The sequence below is a fragment of the Etheostoma cragini genome, chromosome 15, assembly GCF_013103735.1.
Source record: "Etheostoma cragini isolate CJK2018 chromosome 15, CSU_Ecrag_1.0, whole genome shotgun sequence".
Taxonomy (NCBI): Eukaryota; Metazoa; Chordata; class Actinopteri; order Perciformes; family Percidae; genus Etheostoma; species Etheostoma cragini.
This window is the reverse complement of record NC_048421.1, coordinates 1,720,678-1,730,074: the sequence shown is the minus strand read 5'-3', so window position 1 is coordinate 1,730,074 and position 9,397 is coordinate 1,720,678. Positions and strand designations below refer to the sequence as shown.

The window sequence follows — 9,397 nt, the reverse complement described above, 5'->3', positions numbered from 1 at the left end:
TTGCCAAAACACTGCGGTTGCTCTCGACAAAGAGCTCCTCTTTAAAAAAAAATAAAAAAAGCCTGGGGAGCAGCGTTTTGATGTCATTCCTGGCATTTATCAAACACCATTTGTGAGCCGCGTCTGGTATGCTTAGACAAACATGCCGGGTGTCACGACGGCTTCTTGCTCTACAAAGACAACGTTGCTTCAAAGCATTCATCTGTGGCTCTAAGACTCACTCGCACATAAAAAATGGGGATGATAACACAGAGTTAAAAAAAAAAAGTCAAAGAAGTGCAACATGCAAGAACAAACGCTCCACCAATGCTGACATGCCCTTTTTTTTTCCACAGATGAGTTACATCACAACACATCACTTGGATAGGTTAATGAGAAAAAATGAAAAGCATTTGATGCAGATGTTGCAACACCGTGGTGACTGTTCCCGTTGAATTACGTTGCTGTGGTTAAAGCCCAGCTGGTTTGCGAAAACACAGCTGCAACATCCGAGGAAACTGCTCCGAGCCGACTTCAGGTTGAGAAATCTGCGTTTTTCCCTACGTTCTCGGCGAAGCGTAACGTTGAAGTGAAAGCCAATTCTCATGGAGATAAGGCAGTGTGCTGTTTTGAAAACATCATGCATCATTATGTGAGTCTGTGTCATTTAATCAGGCACTCTGGCCTGGAACGCAGCAGCCTAGTAATTACAGAAAAGGCCTGTGCACTAACAGCGAGTCTGGGGTCTGATTTCTTCTGACTGACCTTTATCTCACAGGTCGGCGTGCCCACATCCATGTTTACCATGCTCCAGATTATTAATAATGCTTGTGATCTGCGTAGGCTTCATGGAACAGGACTCTGTACAACTAATTACTCCATTTACAGCACATGTGGCCAGCTGGAAAACAGGCTGCTGTATCAGACAGGCCTAAGCAGTATAGGCTAATGCTAGGCAGTCCACGTGAACTTTATTTTATTTGTCTGATTAGGACTATTATTTTTTTTTTAAGTTATTTTTTCGGGTTTTTATCCCTTTTATTAGTCAGAGAGGACAGCCGAAGATGTGAAAGGGGGAGAGACAAGCATCAAAGGGCCGCAGGCCGGATATGAACCCGGGCCCGCTGTGTCGAGGAGCAAACCTCCGCACATGGGCACCCGCTCTACCCAGGGAGCTAACCGGGCGCCCAAGACAATGCATATTAATGAACTTTTCTTTTTTTTTTAACATTGCCAGTATCCTACCTAGGATGCATGTCTTTATGGTGGGCAGAAACCCACGCAAACACGGGGAGAACATACAAATTCCTCACAGAAAGGCCCGGAACGACCTGGATTCGTACCAAGAACCTTTGGGAAAAAACTTTGAAAAAAGCATAAACGAAGTTCGGAAAAGTGACACAAATGTTGAAAAAGCACAAAGAAAATTGCAAAAAAGCATCATAATGCCAACAAAGCAACAAAACAGTTGGAGAAAAGTGACAAAATCGTCAAAAAAACAAATCGAAAATGGCGACAACACACATTTTCTGTATGGTGTAGGGAACCAAACTGCTCAGGGCTGGCTCTGCAGTACCGAGCCACGTACTGTAGGCCTCTAACTCAAACTGCCCCCCCCCCCCCCCTTTCCCCCCTCAACATCAGCTGACCAGCTGTGGCAGATCAGCTGATGCAAATATTGTTGCAAGTTTGCATCGCTGCCGGTATAAAAAGTTTTGATGCGAAATATTCCACATCTTTGTGTTGTTTTTTTCTGTTAAACCCGGTTTAAGCGTTCAGCTGTAACGGCTTCAGGTAAGGCTGCTCTCGTGTATCCTCGCTCATAGCTCCTCGTAGGCCCCTCCACCATCCTCGATCCTAGCTCCTCGTAGGCCCCTCCACCATCCTCGATCCTAGCTCCTCGGAGACCCCTCCACCATCCATTGATCCTAGCTCCTTGGAGACCCCTCGACCATCCTCGATCCTAGCTCCTTGGAGACCCCTCTACCATCCTCGATCCTAGCTCCTTGGGGCAGGAATGAGAGCTTTTAGCCGGCCTTCACAAACAAGGCCCAGAGCGACTTCCGGTTCAACCGAGGAGCGAGGAGATATAAAAAAAAGAGACATGAGAAGCAGCGGTGATGTCCACTTCAAGGCTACTTTATTTTAATTAGTGAGCCGCCTCTGCCACTACCTACCCTTCCTCTGTGGCACTGCAGAAAGACAAACAGGAAGCAGCTGTTGCCAGGGAAACAGCCAGAAGGTCTGCAGTACCACAGTGTAGCAGAGAGTGTGAGGTAAAACACGAGGGGAAGGATTGCTGTGGCGATGGAATCTAATTAGGCTGGGAAAGGGGATGAATTGGGGATATTTCCAGCTCGCGTTGATAGCGCGAGATGATGTGTGTTTTGTGTGTGCGTGCGTGTGTGTGTGTGTGTGTTAATATCCTCTTATCTGCGCAGATACTGTACCTGCGTCTGAGCCTGCGAATAGGCCGACTGACGCACGGAATGACAGACAGGCTTTGGAGTCCTGGCAACGCTGCTATTTCTCTCTCCCACCGCCCTCCTCTCCCTCGCCCATCTTCCTCCTCCCTCGCCCACACCTCCATCTCTTCTCTAATCCCTCCGTCTCCTCTCTGCCTTCTACGCTCAGCACTGCACGTCTGTCTTCTCCCCTGGCATGAAGTGATTGCATATGCATCGTCACATAATCCAATGCTGAGAATAGCTGTGCCTCTTTGGATCACCTACCCGTAGAAATGAAGAGGTCGGGCCCAGAATCATCAGCCATCGCACGGGCGCACCGTGCAGGATCCGGTTTCACGGAGGCTCACACGGCTCTCGCCTGTGAAATGGTGTTACGAAGTGAAAAGTCTGGTTTTTGGATGAACATTAAAGAACCTCTGGGCCTTGACTCAGCGATGTCATACAACACTACGAGCTAAATTTAAGGCCACCTGACTTTGATCTTGTGCCGAGAGAACAAACAGGAATCTGTCAAGAGCTACCCACTTTAAAGCTGTTTCATGTTCTCACACATGTTCAAGGAGAACAAGCAATACATGATACACGATCAGATAGCACCGACTGGAATGTCAAACACAATACATGATCTTTTCAACTGATCTTTGTCTCATCATGGCGTGCCTAAAGCCATAAAACTGCATAAATTATAGTTCCACAAAAGACTAACAGTTATATTTCAGTCTGGGACATTTGTTTTCTTGCCCCTGGGAGGTGAACATGAGGCAGTTTATTCAACTAAAAGGGCAAAAAGCTCCTGGATTCTTCCCTTGTTTCGGCAAATATCCTTTTCCTGCCTTTGTGTCTTACCATCTTTTCCTCTAAAAGCAGCCGACCACGCTCTCATTTCTGCTCTGCCCCAATGCTTTCACAATGGATTTACGAGAAAGGCCCTGAAAAGCAGCGGCTCTTGTGGCAGGATGCCGAGTTTAATATACTCTCGTGGTGCCTTCAGCGAAGGTAGCTGCACAAGGCACAAGCAGTTTGGTGTGAATAGATTTAAATGATGTGGAGGCGTTGGACACTTTTTGGAAACCCCCCTCTTTCTGGTCATCTGCACAGAGGTGAGAAAGTAAGCTGTGTTTGAGCTATTTCTGTCACTTTTCATATGAACCAATAAGTGCAACACCATGTCTGCCTTCAGGATGTGAACAATCAGCCTGCACATGACCGGAGGTACAATCTCGATGCAGGGTGCAGAGCAGAGTTCAGGGACTTATAAAATTCAAACTATAAAACTCAGCAACGTCAGCAGCAACCGGGTCAAAGTTGAAATAATTTGATCTTCTTGACTGTGCTAATACCAAGAGCAGCGCTTCCTCCGAGTTGTCTCCACCTAGACGAAATCTCGGAGACAACTCGGAGGAAGCGCTGCTCTTGGTATTGGCACAGTCAAAGTTCAAAATTATTTCAACTTTGACCTTGTTGCCTTGACCTTGTGTAGCTCAGCGTAAATTCTTTCAGGAACTGGTAATCGATGCTAAATCAAATCAGCTGGTATCCAAATAACTGGACAGTTTTATCAGGCTGTGTATAACTGTTGCACATCTGCAAATTAGTCTATCCTGAATGAAATATAGCTCCGTGTAAATTGTTGAAGGTAATCAATCCTCTCTACCTAACTCCAACCAGCTGTTGGAGGTGTTCACCTTCCTGCTTAACCAATCAGAATCATGTACAATGGCAAGGGCCAATCACAGAGTCACAACCCTGCTTTAAAATCAGTTTCTCCCTTTGCTATCAGCTGTTGTTGCAACCCTCCACCCCCCCCTTCCACCTCAAATCATCTTTATATTTATTTATTTTGTAATACTTATCTACTTTTCACACAATGTGTATACAAAGCTATTTTATATGTGTATATAGTTGCTTCCAGGACTCAGGACTGCACTACCTATAGTTGATATTTTTATATTTCGTATTCTCATATTTTTATATTTCGTGTCAACACTGTAAAGGGGTTGCTTTAATCTCATTGCACAGGTACTGCACTTGTATAATGACAATAAAGGCTTTTTATTCTGTTCTACTCTATTCAATTCTACTCCAGCTGACCAGTCCGGAGCCCCTCGTTCGGGTCTTCGGGCTCCTTCGTCGCCACCATCAGTGTCTATTGGGGGTTTATGATGGTTTGCTACCCCTTATATAGATATATGAAATATTTGTATAGCGATGGAGTCTAATCCCCAAACACTTTGTACATTTTTTTTGAGCTGTACAAGAAATCTTATTTGCATATCTGCAGACATGTCTCTCCTGATTGAAATAGCTTGTCTTTCCTAGGACACCTTCCTGGAGATGTCTCAACAACCTTCACAGAGGCATTGTTACTGCAGATACTGATTCTGCATATCATCATATTGTCTTTTGTTCATGTACTTTGCGGTGTATGCATCTGATTGTGGCGGTCAGCTGATGTAACAGCCTGCGGCAGAGCGAGGATTACCTGGAATCATTTTCCTCTTTAAGACGCTGGCAGACTTGACACGTACACCAGGAGTTTTCAGATGTCGACTCATCAAGTTTAACTTTGTGTACGTCAATGAACGGTGTTGCTCAATCCTTTCACAAACCACAATTCGAGGAAGCAAACAGTGAACTTACAAGCTGTCAAGTTTGTGCAATATGGCACATTAGAGGGAAAAGTAACAACATGTTCCACGAAGAAATAGAATAATAAGAATAACCTCCCAATATGAGTCAAGAGGCTACAACCAGTGGTTCTTCCATGGAAAAGAAGGTGGTGTTATAAATGTAGGTTTCTTGATTCAAACATTGATAAAATGTGTCTACAAAGATGGAAAAAGCACTTGGAGGAATGTATCCATTCAATGTTTTTATGAATAAAAGCCTCCAGTTTGTTTAATAGGACATACATGGTTTTGTGAGTAATTCCTTTTGACTAAAACAATCTTGTAATGACACAAAATGATGATAAACCGATCGATTATCTCAGTGAAACATCTCTTTTCAACTGTGCATCTGAAACCTCCTCAACACACAAAGATCATGGGTGGATCTGACCATGTCAATGTTATTTTTGGATTAATTCCATGAGTAAATTTGCTAAAAATAATGGCAAAAGGAAGTGATATACTTCTGTTTTCAGCTCCAGCGTTAATATCAAGAGGTCAGCTGAGTGACTTGAGATAGATAGCACCCACGCAGTGAAGAAACCTTTTACCTTAAGCCTGAATGACGGCCATTCAGTCTTCTTCATGTTCCTATCGCACAGAAGTGGAACTTCTAGGGACCGTGTTAAAAGTGCATGAAAATAGTCAAAGGGAGCTTTTTCAATTTTTGTCAATAGTTTTCTCATATTTCTCAAATTGTAGCATCCCTGCAGGACTAAGATGGGAGGGACTCTTGGGGAGTACATGGGGGGAAGATGTTGCCCTTATCATATTGTAGCATCCCTGCAGGACTAAGATGGGAGAGACTCTGGGGGAGTTCATGGGGGAAGATGTTGCCCTTATCATATTATAGCATCCCTGCAGGACTAAGATGGGAGAGACTCTTGGGGAGTACATGGGGGGAAGATGTTGCCCCTAGTTCAGCTGATAGGTTGGGTTCAGAAAAAGGGAGGAGGAGAGAGGGAGTGAGAGGGAAAAGGAAAAAGGTGACAGAGAGCGAGAGAAAAGCCTGAGAAGAGACACCCCCGGCGGTAACATTACTAACAGTTAAGCTATCTAATTAGTTACGGCTACCAACCTTTTTGTTGTGTTGGGCCCTCTTTCGACCCCGTAATTAATTTGTATTCTCAGGTGATAAGTATCCGCTGCATTTGTACTCGGAAGTTGGATCTTTCCAAGGTCAAAGTCAGAAACACGTCCCCTGTTCTCAGATTTCCGAGCTCGGACCACGGACCACCACCAAGTACCCCGAAAGAATTGGAATTTAGGAGTCTTTCTCAATTCAACTCTCAATTTTGCACAAGCCTGGCATTGAGAGAATTGAATTGACTGATCGATTTATGCCTCAAACTTGAATGGTTTTTCACTTTTTCTGGCCCATCTGGATTTCCTCCTTTTCAGAGAACTTGCTTCCAATTCAAGAATTTGCATCTAAAGCAAGTGTACTGGCATGAGCATGAGTTTGTGTGGTATTTGTTTCTATACTACCACTTCTGCCAGTACCCGTAAATGATCTGGGAGGGGTTTTACAAGCAGGACTCTTAGACATCAAAGTAACTCATTAACAGGTGGAAACCCCTTTCTCCTCTCTTTCCATGTGTGTGTGTGTGTGTGTGCGTGTGTTTTCTCTGACCCGGTTAATGTCTGTGTTCTCCCTGTTGACCCGGAGGACCACACGGATGTCAGACCCCCGCAGGGATGATGTCAGACCACCAGAGCTGTTGAAGAGAAAGAGGAGAACAACATGAAAGAAAAGAGGTGTGGAGGGAGAAGCTCTGAGCTGCTGATTGACTGGTGAGTGTAACTGTAAGTCAGCCATGCAGAAAGCAAATTAAATCTCGATACAGGCTCAGGGACAGACCCAGCTTTTCTATGCTGTAGATCCCTGACCCCTGTTTCAGGTCCTTTAGTCATCTTTGTTCATCTGACAGCAGTTAATGAGTTATAAAGAGTGATAATTAGGTAACGGTGGTGCAGGTTTGGGCCCAAAATGCAGAGGAGGAGACAAGGAGATGATGTATGGTAGAATTTAATAAACAAAATAAATGTATACAATCGAAAAAGCCGGCGATTATCAAAAAATCTGAAAACCAGGAAATCAAGAAGACAGAAAAACTAGGTACGGTCAGACTTTTTGACTTAAAGTAAGACGACAAACTGACATTAGACACACTGAGCACACAGAGTTAATGTGCTAGGCAACTAGGGTGGAACGAGAGACGGATGACGTATGGGAAGATGAACAGATAAACACATCACTTATTTGACACCTTCTTCGTGGAGGCCGTCTCACTGCTTTTATTCCTGCCCAGAGGAGCTAGGATAGAGGATGGAGGAGGGATCTCGGAGGAGCTACGATGGAGGATCCACAAGAGAAGCCTTTCCAGACGCAATCTTAGATCTCTGCAGGGTAAATCCTGGCAAAGCAGCTGACGAATTCACGTTGCGTCTCATCCCTCTAAAAACACCTTTCCTCGTTTCCTCTCTCCTCGCATGATTTCCTCGCGTCTCTTCCAAGCTTCCTCGGTGGGACGGACTAAGACATGAGGAAAGGAAGCAAGTCAAGGAAACAGGGATACAACCTGAGAACATAGGACAGGTAAAACAAAGGTAATTTGACTCAACAGTAAACAAAGCTAGACAAAGACACATGAAACCGTTCATAAAGGAAAATATGAACAGGAAGTAAAGCACACAATCACACACAAGGATGGATCTAGGAATACAAAAACCGAGAACACAGAATGAAAATAACTCGGGCAAAACATAGCCATGAACCAGAAACGAGAACAAAACAGCAAAAACAGGAAGCGGTGATCAAGTAACGGGGAAACAGCAAGAAAACGACACACAGGGAATGCATTAACAAAATAAAACAGGCATGACAGATTATCCTTATTCACTACACATGCAAAGCTTATTAAGTTCATCATAAAGTTGAAGCTGACATAACACAGTAGTATGAGTCTAGGGATGAAAACAGCTTTCTGAAATAAATGTGTGTTTATGTGTCAGGCGTGTGAGTATATTTTTAAATTCAGGCCTTTAGCAGATGGATGGAGAAATCCCCCATGGAGCGTCGGGGGAAGTTATATTTTCTCCCTCACGTGGTTGTCAATCACTGCGCTGAGATCCAACTACTGCTGCCGTCACTCAAAACTAAATATTTACAGTTTATCTACAGTTGTGCTAATAAGTTTACATACCCATAGTAAAGTTGACTAAAAAGATGAATATAAATATACTTATGCCCCTGTATTTTAACATAGGGGGTGTATACTTATGCCCCTGTATTTTAACATAGGGGGGTGTATACTGATGCCCCTGTATTTTAACATAGGGGGGTGTATACTTATGTCCCTGTATTTTAACATAGGGGGTGTATACTTATGCCCCTGTATTTTAACATAGGGGGGTGTATACTTATGCCCCTGTATTTTAACATAGGGGGGTGTATACTTATGCCCCCTGTATTTTAACATAGGGGGGTGTATACTTATGCCCCCTGTATTTTAACATAGGGGGTGTATACTTATGCCCCTGTATTTTAACATAGGGGGGTGTATACTTATGCCCCCTGTATTTTAACATAGGGGGGTGTTTACTTATGCCCCTGTATTTTAAGGAAGAACATTTATTATTTACAATACATTATACATTCACAAAGAAAATTGGTGTCCTTAAAAGGTTGGATTTTACTTCAATTTTCAATTAAGGCAATAAGATAAATTTCCAAAAGATGATTTTTTTTATTCCTCTTTCTAGTCAACTTAAGCATGGGTATGTAAACTTATGAGCACCACTGTACATCATGACAAGTATCAGCACCGTTCACACATTTTCATAAGGTCAGAGTGTGTGTTTGAGTCTTGGATGAGTCGTGCGATGTGCATCCTTGTGAGTCGCGTGGATGAGTCAGGGGGAGAAAACCCAGAGTCCCGCACTGTTGTCCCCGTCGTGCGAGGCGCCTCTCCGTGGACTTTTTAGTTGTTCTTTAAGCGGATATTGGAGAGTTGGAGTCGCTTCTGTGGAATCTAACTGCTTTCTGTATGTGGCAAACGTGTTTCACTTCCTCTGCCTGGACTTTTAGCTTGACTCACATTCATTTTTATTCAACTTTGTTTGTAGTGTGAAGTTATCTCAGGACACGTTATAGATAGAGGAGGTCTAGACCACAACAGAGATCCACTTATTCCCTCAAGTGGCGAGAAAAAGACTTCCTTTAAACAGGCAGAAACAGAAACCTCAAACAGAAGAAGCCACATCCGGTTAGGGGGGGGG

At 43.8% G+C, this 9,397-nt stretch overlaps 1 long non-coding RNA gene across 1 annotated transcript in view; it reads right to left on the bottom strand.

The window, feature by feature from the left end:
• The window catches only part of LOC117958321, a 16,321-nt gene that overhangs the window by 6,888 nt on the left and 36 nt on the right, over positions 1-9,397 (bottom strand). The window lies entirely within an intron of this gene.